This window comes from Pongo pygmaeus, chromosome 15, assembly GCF_028885625.2.
Source record: "Pongo pygmaeus isolate AG05252 chromosome 15, NHGRI_mPonPyg2-v2.0_pri, whole genome shotgun sequence".
In the NCBI taxonomy this organism is placed as follows: domain Eukaryota; kingdom Metazoa; phylum Chordata; class Mammalia; order Primates; family Hominidae; genus Pongo; species Pongo pygmaeus.
The window spans coordinates 87,780,251-87,800,694 of NC_072388.2; the positions used below are offsets into that span (position 1 = coordinate 87,780,251).

A 20,444-nucleotide genomic window follows, 5' to 3' on the forward strand; every position below is an offset into this window, starting at 1 on the left:
TAGTATTATTAAAAATTGCTTATACAGATTTTATAGTATTTGGTAGATGTAAAACACATATACCAGTGTGAACATTAGACTTTATCCACTTTAGACAATTTGGATTTTTTTTTTATTATTTTTGTTGAGACAGAGTCTCGTTCTGTCAGCTAGGCTGGAGTGCAGTGGTGTGATCTCAGCTCACTGCAACCTCCATCCCACCAAGTTCAAGTGATTCTCGTGTCTCAGCCTCCTGAGTAGCTGGGATTACAGGCACCCGCCACCACGTCTGGCTAATTTTTGTATTTTTAGTAGAGATGGGGTTTCGCCACATTGGCCAGGTTAGTCTTGAACTCCTGACCTCAAGTGATCCGCCTGCCTCAGCCTCCCAAAGTACTGGGATTATGGTGTGAGCCACCACGCCCAGCAGGTAATTTGGATTTAAAATAAATAGCTTCTATAAAAATCCATGCTAACACTTACTACTTCATAGAATATGTGATAAACAGTTAATGATAAGCTAATTATACCCTTCATAATCCCTGCAATATATTGTGTGTAAACTTCTCAAGAAAAGAACTCTCACAAGAGTGCAACTGGATCACAGCAACAAATTGGTAGCCTTTTCCTCATTTAGTATTCACCTGTTTCCAAGCCTTCTTTCCCATTTTACTATTCCTTTCATTGGATAAAGTTAGACCAAATCTTCATGTCTAAATACAGCATTTAGTAGCACTCCTACTATAACATTAATTCTTAAATTATAAATTCCATTTTAAGAAACAGAAAGGTCACCCATAATTCGCAGAAAAGAATCTATGAGTCTCTAAAAACAAGACAAAGACCTAGCAGTTGGTAATAGTTTATGTACATCAGCAGAAGGCGGGAAAATATAAATTTCTATTTGATAATGTTTTCCATATGTCAATTTAGAATATCAGATTTGCCCTTGAGATGAAAAAGAAAATCACACCTGGCATCAGGGTGGAGAATCAACTAAAAGGGGAAAATTAGGAGGATATTAGAACAGAATCAAGGCTGGGTGTAGTGGCTCATGCCTATAATACCAGTGCTTTGAGAGGCCAAGGCTGGAGGATCACCTGAGGCCAGGAGTTCAAGATCACCCTGGGAAACACAGCAAACCATTGTCTCTACAAAAAAAAATTTGTTTTAAATGAGCCAGACATAGCAGCACACACCTCTGTTCCCAGCTACTTGCGGGGCTGAGGTGAGAAGATCACTTGAACCCGGGAGTTCAAGGCTGCAATGAGCTATGACTGCACCACTGCATTCCAGCCTGGGCTTCTGGGCCAGATCCTGTCTCTAAAGTAAATAAAGAAGATAAAATTAACAGATTGGATGCAGGGGACAAGGGGAAGAGAGGGGTCTAAGATGACTCTCGGGTTTCTGGCTTGGGTATTTGAATGGTTTGGGGTGGTATTCACCAAGTCAGGGAATACTAAAGGGGTAATCAATGGGAGAGAAGATGAGTGGGAATACCAGGCTGGTTCAACATATGAAATCAACAAATATGGCATATTAACAGAAGAAAGGTCAAAAAAACTCCCATATATGTTTATCTCAGTAGACACAGAAAAATTATTTGACAAAACCCAATCCCTTCATGATAAAAACACATAAACTAGAAACTGAGGGAAACTTCCTCAAACTGACAAAGGACATCTACATAAACCCAAAGCTAATAACATATTTAACGATGAAAACCTGAAAGCAATCCCACTAAGTAAAGGGAAAAAACAAGGATGTCAGTTCTTGTCACTCATTTAACTTGGTACTAGATATTCTAGCCAAGAAAAATAGGACAGGAAAAGGAACAAAAAGTAAAAGTAAAGATCTCTATTGGCAGATGATATGATCATATATACAGAAAATCCTAAGGAATCCACAAAGAAACAACCAAAAAATGAAGAGCTAATATGAATTCAGGAAGGTTGCAGGATATACGATCAACATAAAAAATCTATTGTTATTTCTATACACTAGCAAAGAACAATCAAAAATTAAAGAAAATAATCACACTTACAGTAGCATCAAGAGGAATAAAACATTTAGGAATAAATTAAACAAAGTACAAGATTTGTACACTGAAAACTACAAAAACCCACTGAAGGACATTTTAAAAGATCTAAATAAATGGAAAGACATCTCATTTCTGGGCTTAGAGGAATGTAATATTTGTAAGATGGCAATACTTCTCAAATTGATCTATAGAGTCAACATAATCCTTGTCAAAATACTAGTTGTCTTTCTTGAAGAAACTGACAAGCTGATTCTAAAATTCAGAAAGACTCAAAATAACCCAACTATCCTGAAAAACAAGAACAAAGTTGGAAGAATCACACTTTCCAATTTCTAAACTTACAAACTTACCACAAAACTACAGTAATCAAGACAGTGTGGTACTGGCATAAGGATACGCAGATCAATCAAACAGAATCGAGAGCCCAGAAGTAAACCCATACATTTGTGGTCAATTGATTTCAACAAGGGTGGTGCCAAGACAATTCAATGGGGGATAAAATGGTCATTTCAACAAATAATACTGGGACACCTGAATATATATCCACATACAAAAAATTAAATTTGGACCCATACCTCAAACCATATACAAATGTCAACTCAAAATGGATCAGAAGCTAAAATAATTGTTAAAACTCTTGGAAGAAAATATAGGCATAAATCTTACTGATCTTGAATGAAGCAGTGGTTTCTCAGATATAACACAAAGCATTAGTGACAAAAAAAAGCAGATAAAATGGACTTAATCAAAATTAAAAACTTTCATGCTTCTAAGGACAACCATCAAGAACATAGTAATGCAACCCAGAGAATGGGAGAAAATATTTGCAGAGCATATATCTCATAAAGGCCTTGTATTAAGAATACATAAAGAATTCCTACAAATCAACAATAAAACTATAAATAATCCAATTTTTCAAACAAATAAAGGATTTTAACAGACATTCCCCCAAGGAAGATATACAAAAGGCACATAAAAAGATGCTCAACATCAATAGTCAGTAGGGAAATACAAATAAAAAATCACAATAATATACCATTTCTTTCTTTCTCTTTCTTTCCCTCTTTCCTTCCTTCCTTTTCTTGCTTTCTTCCTCTCTCTTTCTTTCCTTTCTATTTATTTATTTCAGACAGGGTCTCACTCTGTCACCCAGGCTGGAGTACAGTGACATAATCACCACTCACTGCAGCCTCGACCTCCCATACTTAAGACTCATCCTCCTGCTTTGGCCTCTCAAGTAGCTGAGACTACAGGTGGGTGCCACCACACCTGGCTAATTTTTTTTTTTTTGTAGAGATGGGGTCTCCCTATGTTACCCAGACTGGTCTCAAACTATTGGGCTTAAGAGATCCTCCCACCCCAGGCTCTCAAAATGCTGGGATTACAGGCATGAACCACTGCTCCCAGTCCACTTCTACAAATATACATATATATACATATATATGTGTATTTTTTTTTTGAGACAGAGTTTTGCTCTCATTGCCCAGGCTAAAGCGCAATGACACAACCTTGGCTTACTGCAACTTCCACCTCCCAGGTTCAAGCAATTCTCCTGTCTCAGTCTCCCAAGTAGCTGGGATTACAGGCATGCACCACCACGCCCAGCTAATTTTTTTGTATTTTTAGTAAAGACGAGGTTTCATCATGTTGACCAGGATGGTCTGGAACTCCTGACCTCAAGCGATCCACCTGCCTTGGCCTCCCAAAATGCTAGGATTACAGGCATGAGCCAACGCACCTGGCCCACTTCTATATTTTAAAAGACAGAAAATATGAAGTATTGGCAAGGATGTGGAAAAAGCGTAACCCTTAAACATTGATTATGGGATTGTAAAACGATGCAGTCTCTTTGGAAAACCACTTGGTAGCTATTCAAAAGGCTAAACAAAGTTACCATATGATCCAGCAATTCTATTCCTAGATGTATTCCCAAAAGGAATGAAAACATATGTCTACACAAAACTTGTACACAAATGTTCACAGCAGCATTATTCACAAATGGCCAAAAAGTAGAAACAATCCAAATGTTTGACTGACTCACGAATAAAATGTGGTATCCATACAATAAAAATGACAAAAGGAATAAAGCATTGATACATGCTACAACATGGATGAACCTTGAAAACATTACGCTAAGTGAAGGAAAACAGATATATAAGAGCCACATGTCATATTAATCCATTATGAAATGTCCAGAATATGCAAATCCATAAAGAAAGTAGATTAGCGATTGCCAGGTGCTGGAAGGAGAGGAGAATGGATAAGGACTGCTAATGAGCTTGGGAATTTTTTAGGGGTGATAAATATTCTGAAATTAGATAGAAGTGATGGTTGAAAAACTTTGTGACTATACTAAAAATCACTGAATTGTGCACTTAGAGTGTAAATTTTATGTTATGTGAATCATATCTCAGTTTTTAAAAAGTGAAAAAAATTACCGACATTACCGTCTGTATACATACTTTTAGTATAAGGATTTATGCAAAGAAAACCTTTGAAGTTAGACAGACATGGGTTCAAAATTCTGGCTCTGCTCTTCACAGGCTTCTTAGCAAATTCTTTATCTTCATCTTGTTTCCTCACCTTCAAAAAGGGTATATATTTACTATAAGTAATATGAGGGAAATTTCCCCAAGCTTGAAAACTGGGGAGGAAGGCTGTGTGGTGGCTTGTGCCTGTAAACCCAGTGCTTTGGGAGGCTGAGGCAAGAGGATCACTGCAGGCTAGGAGTTCAAGACCAGCCTGGGCAACACAGCAAGACCCCACCTCTACAAAAAACAAAACTAGCCAGGTGTGATGGTACATGCCCGTAGTCCCAGTTACTCAGAAGGCTGAGGCACGAAGATCACCTGAGGCCAGGAGTTCAAGGCTGCAGTGAGCTGTGATCATGCCACTGTACTCCAGTCTGAGTGACAGGCCAAGTCACCATCTCTTAAAAAAAAAAAAAAAAAAACTGGGGAGAAAAACTATGCAGGTCCTCATAGTTTTAACTACAAAATCTACATACAATAGAACAGAGGTATTCAAAGTCAAGTTAAAGAAAAAGGATAGGGTGGGTCCGTGTTTAGAGTTATAAGAAACTGTCAGTTTTCCACAGTAGTTGTACCATGTTACACTCCCACCAGCAATGTAAGAAAAGTTCCAGTTGCTCTATATTCCTACTAATATTTGGTGTTGTCAGTGTTTTTAATTTGAATTTCCCTGATGACTATTCGCATGGACTAATTGGTCTTATAATGATCTGTTCAAGTCTTCTAGCCATTTTCATTAGGTTGCCTTTATATTTTTGAGTTTTCAAAGTATTTCATATATTCTCAATACAAGTCCCTTAGTCCAACATGGGACTTGCAAATATTTTCTCCTAGACTGTAGCTTTTCTTTGCATTCTCTGTCTCTCACAGAGCAAACATTTTTTAATTTTTATGAAGTCTAGTTCATTGACTTTTGTTTTATGGACCATGCTTTTGCTTAACAAAAGGTAATAAAGATTTCCTCTGATATTTTCTAAAACTTTTACAGTTTGTCTTACATTTAAAGGTACAATCTGAGTTAATTTTTGTATAAAGTGTAATGTAGGTTATAGTTTTTTGTTCGGTTTTTGTTTTTTGCTGTCTTTATGTAAGATTCCTAACTTTCCAGCACCATGTATTTAAAACACTATCTTTTCTCCATTGACTTCCCCAGGCACTTTTGTCAAAAATCAATTGACCATATCTATATTACTTTTCCACCAATTGTACCCTGTATTTTAGAACATTAACCTATGTATCTATCCTTTCACCAATACCACACTGCCTTCATGAGTATAGCTTTATTATAAGCCTTAAAATTGAATACTGTGAGTCTTCTACCTTTGTTCTTTTTCCAAATTGCTTTGGCTATTCTAATTACTTCATCTTTCCTATAAAGTTTAGAACCAGCTGTATATCCTATATATCTTGTTGGGATTATGATTAGAATTGCATTATATCTATAAAGAACTTTGAAGAGAAGTGACATCTTAATTATATTGAGTCTTCTAATCCATAAACATAGTATGCCCTCCCTCCATTTTTCAGATATTCTTTGTTTTCTGTCTCATTTTATAGTTTTTAGTATATAACATAGACCTTGCATAGATTTTGTAAAATTTATATAGATATTTTTGAGTTTTGTAGACAGTATTGCTGTAAAATTTCAGTTTCCAATTGTTCATTGCTAGTAGGTAGAAATATAACTGATTTATGTATGTTGACCTGGTATTCTGTGACCCTGATAAATTCACTGAGTTTTAGGAGTAGTGTTTTTTGCGTGAGTTTTTAAAAAATAAATTATTTGGAATTTTCTATGTAGGCAATCACGTTATCTAAGAATAGAGACAATTTATTCTTCCTTTTCTTTCTATAAGCCTTTTCTTTTTATTTCTTGTCTGACTGCACTGGCTTGAACTTCTAGCAGGATGTTGTTTTTTTAAAATTATTATTATACTTTAAGTTCTGAGATACATGTGCAGAATGTGCAAGTTTGTTGCATAGGTATACATGTGCCATGGTGGTTTGCTGCACTCATCAACCTGCCATCTACATTAGGTATTTCTCCTAATGCTATCCCTCCCCTTTCCCCCTAGCCCCGACAGGCCTTGGTATGTGACATTCTTCTCCCTGTGCCCATATGTTCTCATTGTTCAACTCCCACTTACGAGTGAGAACATGCGGTGTTTGGTTTTCTGTTCCTATGTTAGTTTGCTGAGAATGATGGTTTCCAGCTTCATCCATGTCCCTGCAAAGGACATGAACTCATCCTTTTTTATGGCTGCACAGCATTCCATGGTGTATATGTGCCACGTTTTCTTTATCCAGTCTATCATTGATGGGCATTTGGGTTGGTTCCAAGTCTTTGCTATTGTGAACAGTGCTGTAATAAACATACATGTGCATGTGTCTTTATAGTAGAATGATTTATAATCCTTTGGGTATATACCCAGTAATGGAATTCTTGGGTCAAACGGTATTTCTGGTCCTAGATCTTTGAGGAATCACCACACTGTCTTCCACAATGGTTGAACGAATTTACACTCCCACCAGTGTAAAAGTGTCCCTATTTCTCCACATCCTCTCCAGCACCTGTTGTTTCCCGGCTTTTTAATGATCGCCATTCTAACTGGTGTGAGATGGTATCATACTGTGGTTTTGATTTGCATTTCTCTAATGACCAGTGATGAGCTTTTTTTCATATGTTTGTTGTCTGCATAAATGTCTTCTTTTGAGAAGTGTCAGTTCATATCCTTAGCCCACTTTTTGATAGGGTTGTTTTTTTCTTGTAAATTTAAGTTCCTTGTAGATTCTGGATATTAGCCCTTTGTCAGATGGACAGATTGCAAAAATTTTCTCCCATTCTGTAGGTTGCCTGTTCGCTCTGATGACAGTTTCTAAATGTATATGCACCCAATACAGGAGCACCCAGATTCATAAAGCAAGTTCTAAGAAACTTACAAAGAGACGGGCCGTGCGTAGTGGCTCACACCTGTAATCCCAGCACTTTGGGAGGCCGAGGCGGGTGGATCACCTGAGGTCGGGAGTTCGAGACCAGCCTGACCAACATGGAGAAACCCCGTCCCTACTAAAAATAAAAAATTAGCCAGTTGTGGTGGCACATGCCTACAATCCCAGCTACTCGGGAGGCTGAGGCAAGAGAATCGCTTGAACCCGAGAGGCAGAGGTTGCAGTGAGCTGAGATCATGCCATTGCACTCCAGCCTAAGCAACAAGAGTGAAACTCCATCTCAGGAAAAAAAAAAAAAAGAAACTTACAAAGAGATTTAGACTCCCACACAGTAATAGTGGGAGATTTTAATACCCCGCTGTCAATATTAGGTCAATGAGACAGAAAATTAACAAGGATATTCAGGACTTGAACTCAGCTCTGGACCAAGCAGACCTAACAGACACTGACAGAACTCTCCACCCCAAATCAACAGAATATACACTCTTCTTAGCACCACATAGCACTTATTCTATAATCGACCACATAATTGGAAGTAAAACACTCCTCAGCAAATGTAAAAGAATGGAAATCATAACAAACAGTCTCTCAGACCACAGTGGAATCAAGTTAGAACTCAGGATTAAGAAATTCACTCAAAAACCACACAACTACATGGAAACTGAACAACCTGCTCCTGAGTGACTACTGGGTAAATAACGAAATTAAGGCAGAAATAAGTTCTTTGAAACCAATGAGAACAAAGACACAACATACCAGACTCTCTGGGACACAGCTAACGAAGTGTTTAGAGAGAAATTTATAGCACTAAATGCCCACAGGTGAAAGTGGGAAAGATCTAAAATCGACACTCTAACATCACAATTAAAAGACTTAGAGAAACAAAAGCAAACAAATTCAAAAGCTAGCAGAAGACAAGAAATAACTAAGATCAGAGCAGAACTGAAGGAGAGAGAGAAGAAAACCCTTGCAAAAAATCAGTGAGTCAGGATCTGTTTTTTTGAAAAGATAACAAAATAGATAGACCGCTAGCCAGACTAATAAAGAAGAAAAGAGAGAAGAATCAAATAGACACAATAAAAAATGATAAAGAGGATATCACCACTGATCCCACAGAAATACAAACTACCATCAGAGAATACTATAAACAACTCTATGCAAATAAACTAGAAAATCTAGAAGAATTGGATAAATTTCTAGACACACACACCCTCCCAAGACTAAACCAGGAAGAAGTCGAATCCCTGAATAGACCAATAACAAGTTCTGAAATTGAGGCAGTAATTAATAGCCTACCAACCAAAAAAAAGCCCAGGACCAGACAGATTCACAGCCGAATTCTATCAAAGATACAAAGAGGAGCTGGTACCACTCCTTCTAAAACACTTCCAAACAATAGAAAAAGAGGGAATCCTCCCTAACTCATTTTATGAGGCCGGCATCATCCTGATATCAAAACATGGCAGAGACAAAACAAAAAAAGGAAATTTCAGGCCAGTATCCCTGATGAACATCGATGCAAAAATCCTCAATAAAATAGCAGGATGTTTAATTAGAAGTGACAAGAATAGACACTCTGGTCTTTTTCCTGCTTTTACAAGGAAAACATTCATTCTCTCACTACCAGGAATAAACTTAGCTGTAGGTTTTTACAGATGCTTTTATAGTTGGGTTAAAGAAGTGGCCTTCTAGTCCTAGTTTGCTAAGCATTTTAAAAATATGAATAAGTATTAAATTCTGTCAAATGCTTTTCCTGTATCTACTGAGATAGTCACCTGGTTTTTCTTCTTTAGCGATTATATAGCAAATTACACTGATTAATTTTCAAATGTTGAACCAGCCTTGTATTCCTGGAATGAACCCTACCTCGTTATGATATATTGTCCTACTGATGGATTTTATTTGCTTAGTAGCTTATTTTGTTGAGAATGTTTACATCTATATTAATGAGGGACAGTTGTCTGTAGTTTCCTTTTCTTCAAATGTTTGTCTGGATTTTGTATTAGAGTGATGCCAGCCTCATAAACACAGTTGAGAAGTAGTACTTCCTCTTCTATTTTCTATAAGCAATTGTGTGGAATTGGAATCATTTATTCTTGTGAGTTTGATAATTTATATCTTTCAAGGGAATAGTTCATTTCATCTCAGTTGTCAAATGTATAAGTTGTTTATAGTAATCCCTTATTCTCCTTTTAACGTCTTTAGGTCAGTAGTGATATCCTGATGAATACTGGTAATTTTTGTCTTCTCTTTTTTATTCTTGGTCAGCCTAGCTAGAAATTTATCAATCTGATCCTTTTCAAAGAACCAACTTTAGGTTTTTCTCTATTGTTTCACTGTTTGTACTAATTGTCTTCATTATTTCCTACTTTGTTTGCTTTTGAGTTTGCTCTTCCATTTCTATTTTCCTAAGTCAGACTCTTAGATTACTGACCTGAGATTATTCTTCTTTTCAAAAATATGCATTTAATGCTCCAAATTTCCCTTGAAACACTGCTTTGGCTGAATTTCACAAATTTTGATATGTTGTATTTTCATTTTCTTCTGGGTCATAATATTTTCTACTTTCCCTTCTGTTCAGTGTTACCGATTTTTATTTTGATTCCATTATGGTCGGAGAACATACTCTACATGATTTCAATTCTTTTAAATTTGTTAAGGTTTGTTTTATAATATATAGCCTATTTTGGTAAATGTTTTGGCACGTGAAAAGGATGTGCATTCTGCCATGACTAGCTCATGCTGTTTTCTATGCCATGAATAATAAAGTCCTTTGTCTCTAACCTAGGAATTTCATGTCTTTGCCAGCACCCAAAAAAAACAGTAACATATTAGTTTGTAACAAGGGTACTATATTAGTTTTCTATGCTGATGTGACAAATTACCATAAATTTAGCATCTTAAAGCAATACAAGCTTATTATCTCCCAGTTCTGCAGGGCAGAAATCTGGTTACAGTGTGGCTCAGCTGAGTCCTGTGCATACAGTCTCACAAGGCCAAAAGTCAAGGTGTTAACACAACTAAATTACTTTCTAGAGTCTCTGGGGATGAGTCAGCTTCCAAGTTCATTCAGAACATTAGCTGAATTCAATTCCTTGTGGTAAAGGGACTGAGGCTTTCATTCTCCTGCTGGCTGTCAAGGAGGAACTGCTCACCTCCTCAAGGCCAACTGCATGCCTCATCATGTTACCACCTCCATCTTCCAATCAGCAATGGCACATTGAGTTCTTCTCAAGCTTTGAATCTTTCTGACTTCTGCTGCATGTTTTCTCATTCCAGCTAAAGAAAATTATTTGCTTTTAAGGGCTCACATAATTAGACTGGGCCCATCTAGATAATTCAAGATACTCTCAATATCTTAAGGTCCATCCCTACCTTAATTATATCTGCAAAGTCATGTGTGCTATGTTTAACATAAAAAATTCACAGGTTCCAGGAATTAGAGTATGGATATCTTTGGGGCCAGTGTGGCTATCATGCAGACTCAGAAATTGAGTCCATTGGAGAATTATTTATATTTTTATATTTTCAGTTCTAAATACTCCATTTTTCTACAACTTCTATTTCTTTGCTGAGAACTTCCAACATTCTATTTGTTTTAAGAACAGTTACTTCATGGCATACTGTTGTGGGAAGTCAGGGACCCTGATGGAGGGACCGGCTGAAGCCATGGCAGAAGAACATATATTGTGAAGATTTCATGGACATTTATTAGTTCCCCAAATTAATACTTTTATAATTTCTTACGCCTGTCTTTACTGCAATCTCTGAACATAAATTGTGAAGATTTAATGGACATTTATCACTTCCCCAATCAATACTCTTGCGATTTCCTATGCCTGTCTTTACTTTAATCTCTTAATCCCGTCATCTTCGAAGCTGAGGATGTATATCGCCTCAGGACCCTGTGATGATTGCGTTAACTGCACAAATTGTTTAAACAATATGAAATCTGGGCACCCTGAAAAAAGAACAGGATAACAGCGATGTTCAAGGAACAAGGGAGATAACCATTAGGTCTGGCTGTCTGAGAGCTGGGCAGAACAGAGCCATATTTCTCTTCTTTCAAAAGCAAATAGGAGAAATATTGCTGAATTCTTTTTCTCAGCAAGCAACATCCCTGAGAAAGAGAATGTGTTCCCAAGGGGAGGTCTCTAAAGTGGTCGCTTTGGGAACATCCGTGTTTTACGGTTGTTAATAAGGGATGAAATAAGCCCCAGTCTCCCATAGCACTCCCAGGCTTATTAGGACGAGGAAATTCCCATCTAATAAATTTTGGTCAGACCAGTTGTCTGCTCTCAAACCCTGTCTCCTGATGTTACCAATGACAATGCGTACCCGAAACTTCATTAGCAATTTTAATTTCGCCCCAGTCCTGTGATCTCGCCCTGCCTCCATTTGCTTTGTAATATTTTATTACCTTGTGAAGCATGTGATCTCTGTGACCCACACCCTATTCGTATACTCCCTCCCCTTTTGAAAATCACTAATAAAAACTTGCTGGTTTTGCAGCTTGAGGGGCATCATGGAACCTGCCAACATGTGATGTCTCTCCCAGACACCCAGCTTTAAAATTTCTCTCTTTTGTACTCTTTCCCTTTATTTTTCAGACCGGCCGATGCTTAGGGAAAACAGAAAAGGACCCACGTTGAGTATCAGGGGCTGGTTTCCCCCGATAGCATAGAGTTATAACAAATGTTTTACATTCTTTCATAAATTCAACACCTAGGTCATCCTGGGGCTGACAACTGCTGTCTTTTCTTGCATAAATTGTTGAGATTTTAGTAATTTTTATATGCTAATTTTGAGTTATATCCTGAGCACTTTGAATATTAAGTTATAAACTCTGAATCCTCTTAAAATTTTCCAGAGAATGCTGATATTTTTATTTATTTCAGCAGGCAGGAAATCCAATTAGGTTCAAAGTACATATCCCAGCCCTCCTCCTGTGGTCCCAATGTTAGTTCAGTTTTAAAGTCCTTGCAGTGCTACCACATGTACACACACCAAAGGGGCAAATCTGAAACCTGGATGATTGTAGGTCAGTTCTCAAAGCGCCTGATATGCAGGCAGTTCCTGCACATGCAGCACAGAAGTGAGTCAACTATACCCTTATGAAGATGTCCTTCTTGAGCTCCATGCCCCCTACAATTTCCCCCATAATTTCCAGCTCCCAGAGGTCCCTTTTCATTATACTGGAGCTAAGAGTCTAGGATGTTAACCTCTGCATACTATCATGTACTTCCCACAACTGGGCCTGCCTCTGGACAAAAAGCATTTTTCCTATTTTTAAATTGGTTATTTGTCATAATATTGTTACACTGTAAGAGTTCTTAATATATTCTTGGTACAATTCTTTTCTCAAGTGTATCTTTTTGCATATGTGTGTCTGCTTGTGGCCTGCCTTTTAATTTTCTTAATGGTATATTTAAAAGAGCAAAAGATTATAATTTTTTTAAGAAGTGTTTTATTTTGGACTAATTGGAGACTTATAAAAATGTTACAAAATAGTACGGTTTTCTTGTATCCCTCATCACACTTCATTATAATATAAACACTTTACGCTAGGGGGAGGAGCCAAGATGGCCGAATAGGAACAGCTCCAGTCTACAGTTCCCAGCGTGAGTGACGCAGAAGACGGGTGATTTCTGCATTTCCATCTGAGGTACCGTGTTCATCTCACTAGGCAGTGCCAGACAGTGGGCGCAGGTCAGTGGGTGAGTGCACCGTGCGCCAGCCGAAGCAGAGGCGAGGCATTGCCTCACTCGGGAAGCGCAAGGGGTCAGGGAGTTCCCTTTTCAGGGGTGACAGACGGCACCTGGAAAATCGGGCCACTCCCACCCGAATACTGTGCTTTTCCGACGGGCTTAGGAAACGGTGCTCCAGGAGAGTATAGCCTGCACCTGGCTCAGAGGGTCCTACGCCCACGGAGTCTCGCTGATTGCTAGCACAGCAGTCTGAAATCAAACAGCAAGTCAGCAGCGAGGCTGGGGGAGGGGCGCCCGCCATTGCCCAGGCTCGCTTAGGTAAACAAAGCAGCCAGGAAGCTTGAACTGGGTGGAGCCCACCACAGCTCAAGGAGGCCTGCCTGCCTCTGTAGGCTCCACCTCTGGGGGCAGGGCACAGACAAACAAAAAGACAGCAGTAACCTCTGCAGACTTAAATGTCCCTGTCTGACAGCTTTGAGGAGAGCAGTGGTTCTCCCAGCATGCAGCTGGAGATCTGAGAACGGGCACACTGCCTCCTCAAGTGGGTCCCTGACCCCTGACCCCCAAGCAGCCTAACTGGGAGGCACCCCCAAGCAGGGGCAGACTGACACCTCACACGGCCGGCCAGGTACTCCAACAGACCTGCAGCTGAGGGTCCTGTCTGTTAGAAGGAAAACTAACAGAAAGGACATCCACACCAAAAACCCATCTGTACATCACCATCATCAAAGACCAAAAGTAGATAAAACCACAAAGATGGGGAAAAAACAGAGCAGAAAAACTGGAAACTCTAAAAAGCAAAGCACCTCTCCTCCTCCAAAGGAACGCAGTTCCTCACCAGCAACGGAACAAAGCTGGATGGAGAATGACTTCGACAAGCTGAGAGAAGAAGGCTTCAGACGATCAAATTACTCCGAGCTACGGGAGGATATTCAAACCAAAGGCAAAGAAGTTGAAAACTTTGAAAAAAATTTAGAAGAATGTATAACTAGAATAACCAATACAGAGAATTGCTTAAAGGAGCTGATGGAGCTGAAAACCAAGGCTCGAGAACTACGTGAAGAATGCAGAAGCCTCAGGAGCCGATGCGATCAAATGGAAGAAAGGGTATCAGCCCTGGAAGATGAAATGAATGAAATGAAGCAAGAAGGGAAGTTTAGAGAAAAAAGAATAAAAAGAAACAATCAAAGCCTCCAAGAAATGTGGGACTATGTGAAAAGACCAAATCTACGTCTGATTGGTGTACCTGAAAGTGACGGGGAGAATGGAACCAAGTTGGAAAACACTCTGCAGGATACTATCCAGGAGAACTTCCCCAATCTAGCAAGGCAGGCCAACATTCAGATTCAGGAAATACAGAGAACGCCACAAAGATACTCCTTGAGAAGAGCAACTCCAAGACACATAATTGTCAGATTCACCAAAGTTGAAATGAAGGAAAAAATGTTAAGGGCAGCCAGAAAGAAAGGTCGGGTTACCATCAAAGGGAAGCCCATCAGACTAACAGCGGATCTCTCGGCAGAAACCCTACAAGCCAGAAGAGAGTGGGGGCCAATATTCAACATTCTTAAAGAAAAGAATTTTCAACCCAGAATTTCATATCCAGCCAAACTAAGCTTCATAAGTGAAGGAGAAATAAAATACTTTACAGACAAGCAAATGCTGAGAGATTTTGTCACCACCAGGCCTGCCCTAAAAGAGCTCCTGAAGGAAGCGCTAAACATGGAAAGGCACAACCGGTACCAGCCACTGCAAAATCATGCCAAAATGTAAAGACCATCAAGACTAGGAAGAGACTGCATCAACTAACGAGCAAAATAACCAGCTAACATCATAATGACAGGATCAAATTCACACATAACACTATTAACTTTAAATGTAAATGGACTAAATGCTTCAATTAAAAGACACAGACTGGCAAATTGGATAAAGACTCAAGACCCATCAGTCTGCTATATTCAGGAAACCCATCTCACGTGCAGAGACACACATAGGCTCAAAATAAAAGGATGGAGGAAGATCTACCAAGCAAATGGAAAACAAAAAAAGGCAGAGGTTGCAATCCTAGTCTCTGATAAAACAGACTTTAAACCAACAAAGATCAAAAGAGACAAAGAAGGCCATTACATAATGGTAAAGGGATCAATTCAACAAGAAGAGCTAACTATCCTAAATATATATGCACCCAATACAGGAGCACCCAGATACATAAAGCAAGTCCTGAGTGACCTACAAAGAGACTTAGACTCCCACACATTAATAATGGGAGACTTTAACACTCCACTGTCAACATTAGACAGATCAACGAGACAGAAAGTCAACAAGGATACCCAGGAATTGAACTCAGCTCTGCACCAAGTGGACCTAATAGACATCTACAGAACTCTCCACCCCAAATCAACAGAATATACATTCTTTTCAGCACCACACCACACCTATTCCAAAATTGACCACATACTTGGAAGTAAAGCTCTCCTCAATAAATGTAAAAGAACAGAAATTATAACAAACTATCTCTCAGATCACAGTGCAATCAAGCTAGAACTCAGGATTAAGAATCTCACTCAAAACCGCTCAACTACGTGGAAACTGAACAACCTGCTCCTGAATGACTACTGGGTACGTAACGAAATGAAGGCAGAAATAAAGATGTTCTTTGAAACCAACGAGAACCAAGACACAACATACCAGAATCTCTGGGATGCATTCAAAGCAGTGTGTAGAGGGAAATTTATAGCACTAAATGCCCACAAGAGAAAGCAGGAAAGATCCAAAATTGACACCCTAACATCACAATGAAAACTAGAAAAGCAAGAGGAAACACATTCAAAAGCTAGCAGAAGGCAAGAAATAACTAAAATCAGAGCAGAACTGAAGGAAATAGAGACACAAAAAACCCTTCAAAAAATTAATGAATCTAGGAGCTGGTTTTTTGAAAGAATCAACAAAATTGATAGACCGCTAGCAAGATTAATAAAGAAAAAAAGAGAGAAGAATCAAATAGATGCAATAAAAAATGATAAAGGGGATATCACCACCGATCCCACAGAAATACAAACTACCATCAGAGAATACTACAAACACCTCTATGCAAATAAACTAGAAAATCTAGAAGAAATGGATAAATTCCTCAACACATACACCCTCCCAAGACTAAACCAGGAAGAAGTTGAATCTCTGAATAGACCAATAACAGGAGCTGAAATTGTGGCAATAATCAATAGCTTACCAACCAAAAAAAGTCCAGGACCAGATGGGTTCACAGCCGAATTCTACCAGAGGTACAAGGAGGAGCTGGTACCATTCCTTCTGAAACTATTCCAATCAATAGAAAAAGAGGGAATCCTCCCTAACTCATTTTATGAGGCCAGCATCATCCTGATACCAAAGCCTGGCAGAGACACAACAAAAAAAGAGAATTTTAGACCAATATCCTTGATGAACATTGATGCAAAAATCCTCAATAAAATACTGGCAAACAGAATCCAGCAGCACATCAAAAAGCTTATCCACCATGATCAAGTGGGCTTCATCCCTGGGATGCAAGGCTGGTTCAATATACGCAAATCAATAAATGTAATCCAGCATATAAACAGAACCAAAGACAAAAACCACATGATTATCTCAATAGATGCAGAAAAGGCCTTTGACAAAATTCAACAACTCTTCATGCTAAAAACTCTCAAGAAATTAGGTATTGATGGGACGTATCTCAAAATAATAAGAGCTATTTATGACAAACCCACAGTCAATATCATACTGAACGGGCAAAAACTGGAAGCATTCCCTTTGAAAACGGGCACAAGACAGGGATGCCCTCTCTCACCACTTCTATTCAACATAGTGTTGGAAGTTCTGGCCAGGGCAATTAGGCAGGAGAAGGAAATCAAGGGTATTCAATTAGGAAAAGAGGAAGTCAAATTGTACCTGTTTGCAGATGACATGATTGTATATCTAGAAAACCCCATTGTCTCAGCCCAAAATCTCCTTAAGCTGATAAGCAACTTCAGCAAAGTCTCAGGATACAAAATCAATGTACAAAAATCACAAGCGTTCTTATACACCAACAACAGACAGAGAGCCAAATCATGAGTGAACTCCCATTCACAATTGCTTCAAAGAGAATAAAATACCTAGGAATCCAACTTACAAGGGATGTGAAGGACCTCTTCAAGGAGAACTACAAACCACTGCTCAAGGAAATAAAAGAGGATACAAACAAATGGAAGAACATTCCATGCTCATGGGTAGGAAGAATCAATATCGTGAAAATGGCCATCCTTCCCAAGGTAATTTACAGATTCAATGCCATCCCCATCAAGCTACCAATGGACTTTCTTCACAGAATTGGAAAAAACTACTTTAAAGTTCATATGGAACCAAAAAAGAGCCCGCATCGCCAAGTCAATCCTAAGCCAAAAGAACAAAGCTGGAGGCATCACACTACCTGACTTCAAACTATACTACAAGGCTACAGTAACCAAAACAGCATGGTACTGGTACCAAAACAGAGATATAGATCAATGGAACAGAACAGAGCCGTCAGAAATAATGCCACATATCTACAACTATCTGATCTTTGACAAACCTGACAAAAACAAGAAATAGGGAAAGGATTCCCTATTTAATAAATGGTGCTGGGAAAACTGGCTAGCCATATGTAGAAAGCTGAAACTGGATCCCTTCCTTACACCTTATACAAAAATCAATTCAAGATGGATTAAAGACTTAAATGTTAGACCTAAAACCATAAAAACCCTAGAAGAAAACCTAGGCATTACCATTCAGGACATAGGCATGGGCAAGGACTTCATGTCTAAAACACCAAAAGCAATGGCAACAAAAGCCAAAATTGACAAATGGGATCTAATTAAACTAAAGAGCTTCTGCACAGCAAAGGAAACTACCATCAGAGTGAACAGGCAACCTACAAAATGGGAGAAAATTTTCTCAACCTACTCATCTGACAAAGGGCTAATATCCAGAATCTACAATGAACTCCATCAAATTTACGAGAAAAAAACAAACAACCCCATCAAAAAGTAGGCAAAGGACATGAACAGACACTTCTCAAAAGAAGACATTTATGCAGCCAAAAAGCACATGAAAAAATGCTCACCATCACTGGCCATCAGAGAAATGCAAATCAAAACCACAATGAGATACCATCTCACACTAGTTAGAATGGCAATCATTAAAAAGTAAGGAAACAACAGGTGCTGGAGAGGATGTGGAGAAATAGGAACACTTTTACACTGTTGGTGGGACTGTAAACTAGTTCAACCCTCGTGGAAGTCAGTGTGGTGATTCCTCAGGGATCTAGAACTAGAAATTCCATTCGACCCAGCCATCCCAATACTGGGTATATACCCAAAGGACTATAAATCATGCTGCTATAAAGACACATGCATACGTATGTTTATTGCGGCATTATTCACAATAGCAAAGACTTGGAACCAACCCAAATGTCCAACAATGATAGACTGGATTAAGAAAATGTGGCACATATACACCATGGAATACTATGCAGCCATAAAAAATGATGAGTTCATGTCCTTTGTAGGGACATGGATGAAATTGGAAATCATCATTCTCAGTAAACTACTGCAAGAACAAAAAACCAAACACCGCATATTCTCACTCATAGGTGGGAATTGAACAATGAGAACACATGGACACAGGAAGGGGAACATCACACTTCGGGGACTGTTGTGGGGTGGGGGGAGGGGGGAGGGATAGCATTGGGAGATATACCTAATGCTAGATAATGAGTTAGTGGGTGCAGCACACCAGCATGGCACATGTATACTTATGTAACTTACCTGCACATTGAGCACATGTACCATAAAACCTAAAGTATAATAATAATAATAATAATAAAAAAAGAAAAAAAAAAAAGAAATATAATTTCTACCTTTGATTAAAAAAAAAACATTTTACATAACCATATAGTAATCGGGAAGAAGAAGGAAATTAACATTAGTACAATATCATTAGCTAAACTAAAAACCTTATTCAAAATTCACCATTTTTTCCACTAATGTCTCTTTTCTGTTCCAAGATCCTATCCAGGATCCCATGCTGCATTTTAACTGTTATTATTCCTTAGCAACTTCCAGTCTCTATAAAACTTTCTTACACTTTCCTTTCCTTTCATAACCTGGAAACTTTTGAAGAGTACTAACCTGTTATTTTACAGAATGTCTCCAGATTTGGATTTGTCATGGTTTCTCATGATTAAAGTGGGGTTATGCATTTTGGGCAAAAATACCACAAAAATTACATTTGTCCTTCTTTGCACATCGTATCAGAAGGTTTAGGGTGTCAATATGTATTATTACTGATGATGTTTACCTCGATCCCTTGGTTAAACAGTACATGCCACTGTAAAGATACTACAAAGTTTTTCTTTGTAGTCACTAAGTATGCTAGGGGAGATACTGTGAGACTATGCAAATCCTATTTCTCGCCTCAAACTTTCACCCACTAATTTTAGGATCTATTGGCGGATTCTGTCAGTAACGTTTACTACTAAAATATAACCGTAATGTGATTGTCTTCTTTTTTTTTTTCAGACAGAGTTTTGATCTGTCACCCAGGCTGGGGTGCAATGGCGCAATCTTGTCTCGCTGCAACTTCTGCTTCCAGGGTTCAAGTGATTCTCCTGCCTCAGCCTCCTGAGTAGCTGGAATTACAGGTGCCCGCCTCCACGCCTGGCTAATTTTTTGTATTTTTAGTAGAGACGGGGTTCCACCATGTTGGTCAGGCTGGTCTCGAACTCCTGACCTCAGGTGACCCACCCGCCTGGGCCTCCCAAAGTGCTGGGATTACAGGCGTGAGACATTGCACCTGGCCTATAATGTGATTCTCTTTTTTCCCTCTTTTCTTCAACATTTATTAATTAGAATTCTACTGCAAGGAAGTTATCTTTTCTATTTATTTATTTAACCCATCTATTTATATCAGCTTGAACACATGAATATGTTATTTCAAAAGTTAGCAAACTTTTTCTGGAAAGGGCTAGAGAGTAAATGTTTTATGCTCTGTGGGCCATACAGTTTCTGTCACAACTACTCAACTGGGCTATTATAACACTAAATCAGCCATAGGTAATATGTAAACCACGCATTCCCATTGCGAGCAATATCATCTCCGAAGGGGCAAAAATTAGTTCTTAAATGCATAGAGGTCTGATTGCATAAAGCACAGAAATACATTCAATACAGGAACTGATAG

General features: G+C 38.7%; 1 protein-coding gene across 10 annotated transcripts in view; it reads right to left on the reverse strand.

Moving 5' to 3' along the window:
- Positions 1-20,444, reverse strand: part of EML5 (EMAP like 5) — a 209,296-nt gene that overhangs the window by 165,190 nt on the left and 23,662 nt on the right. The gene's annotated exons all lie outside the window — the stretch shown is intronic.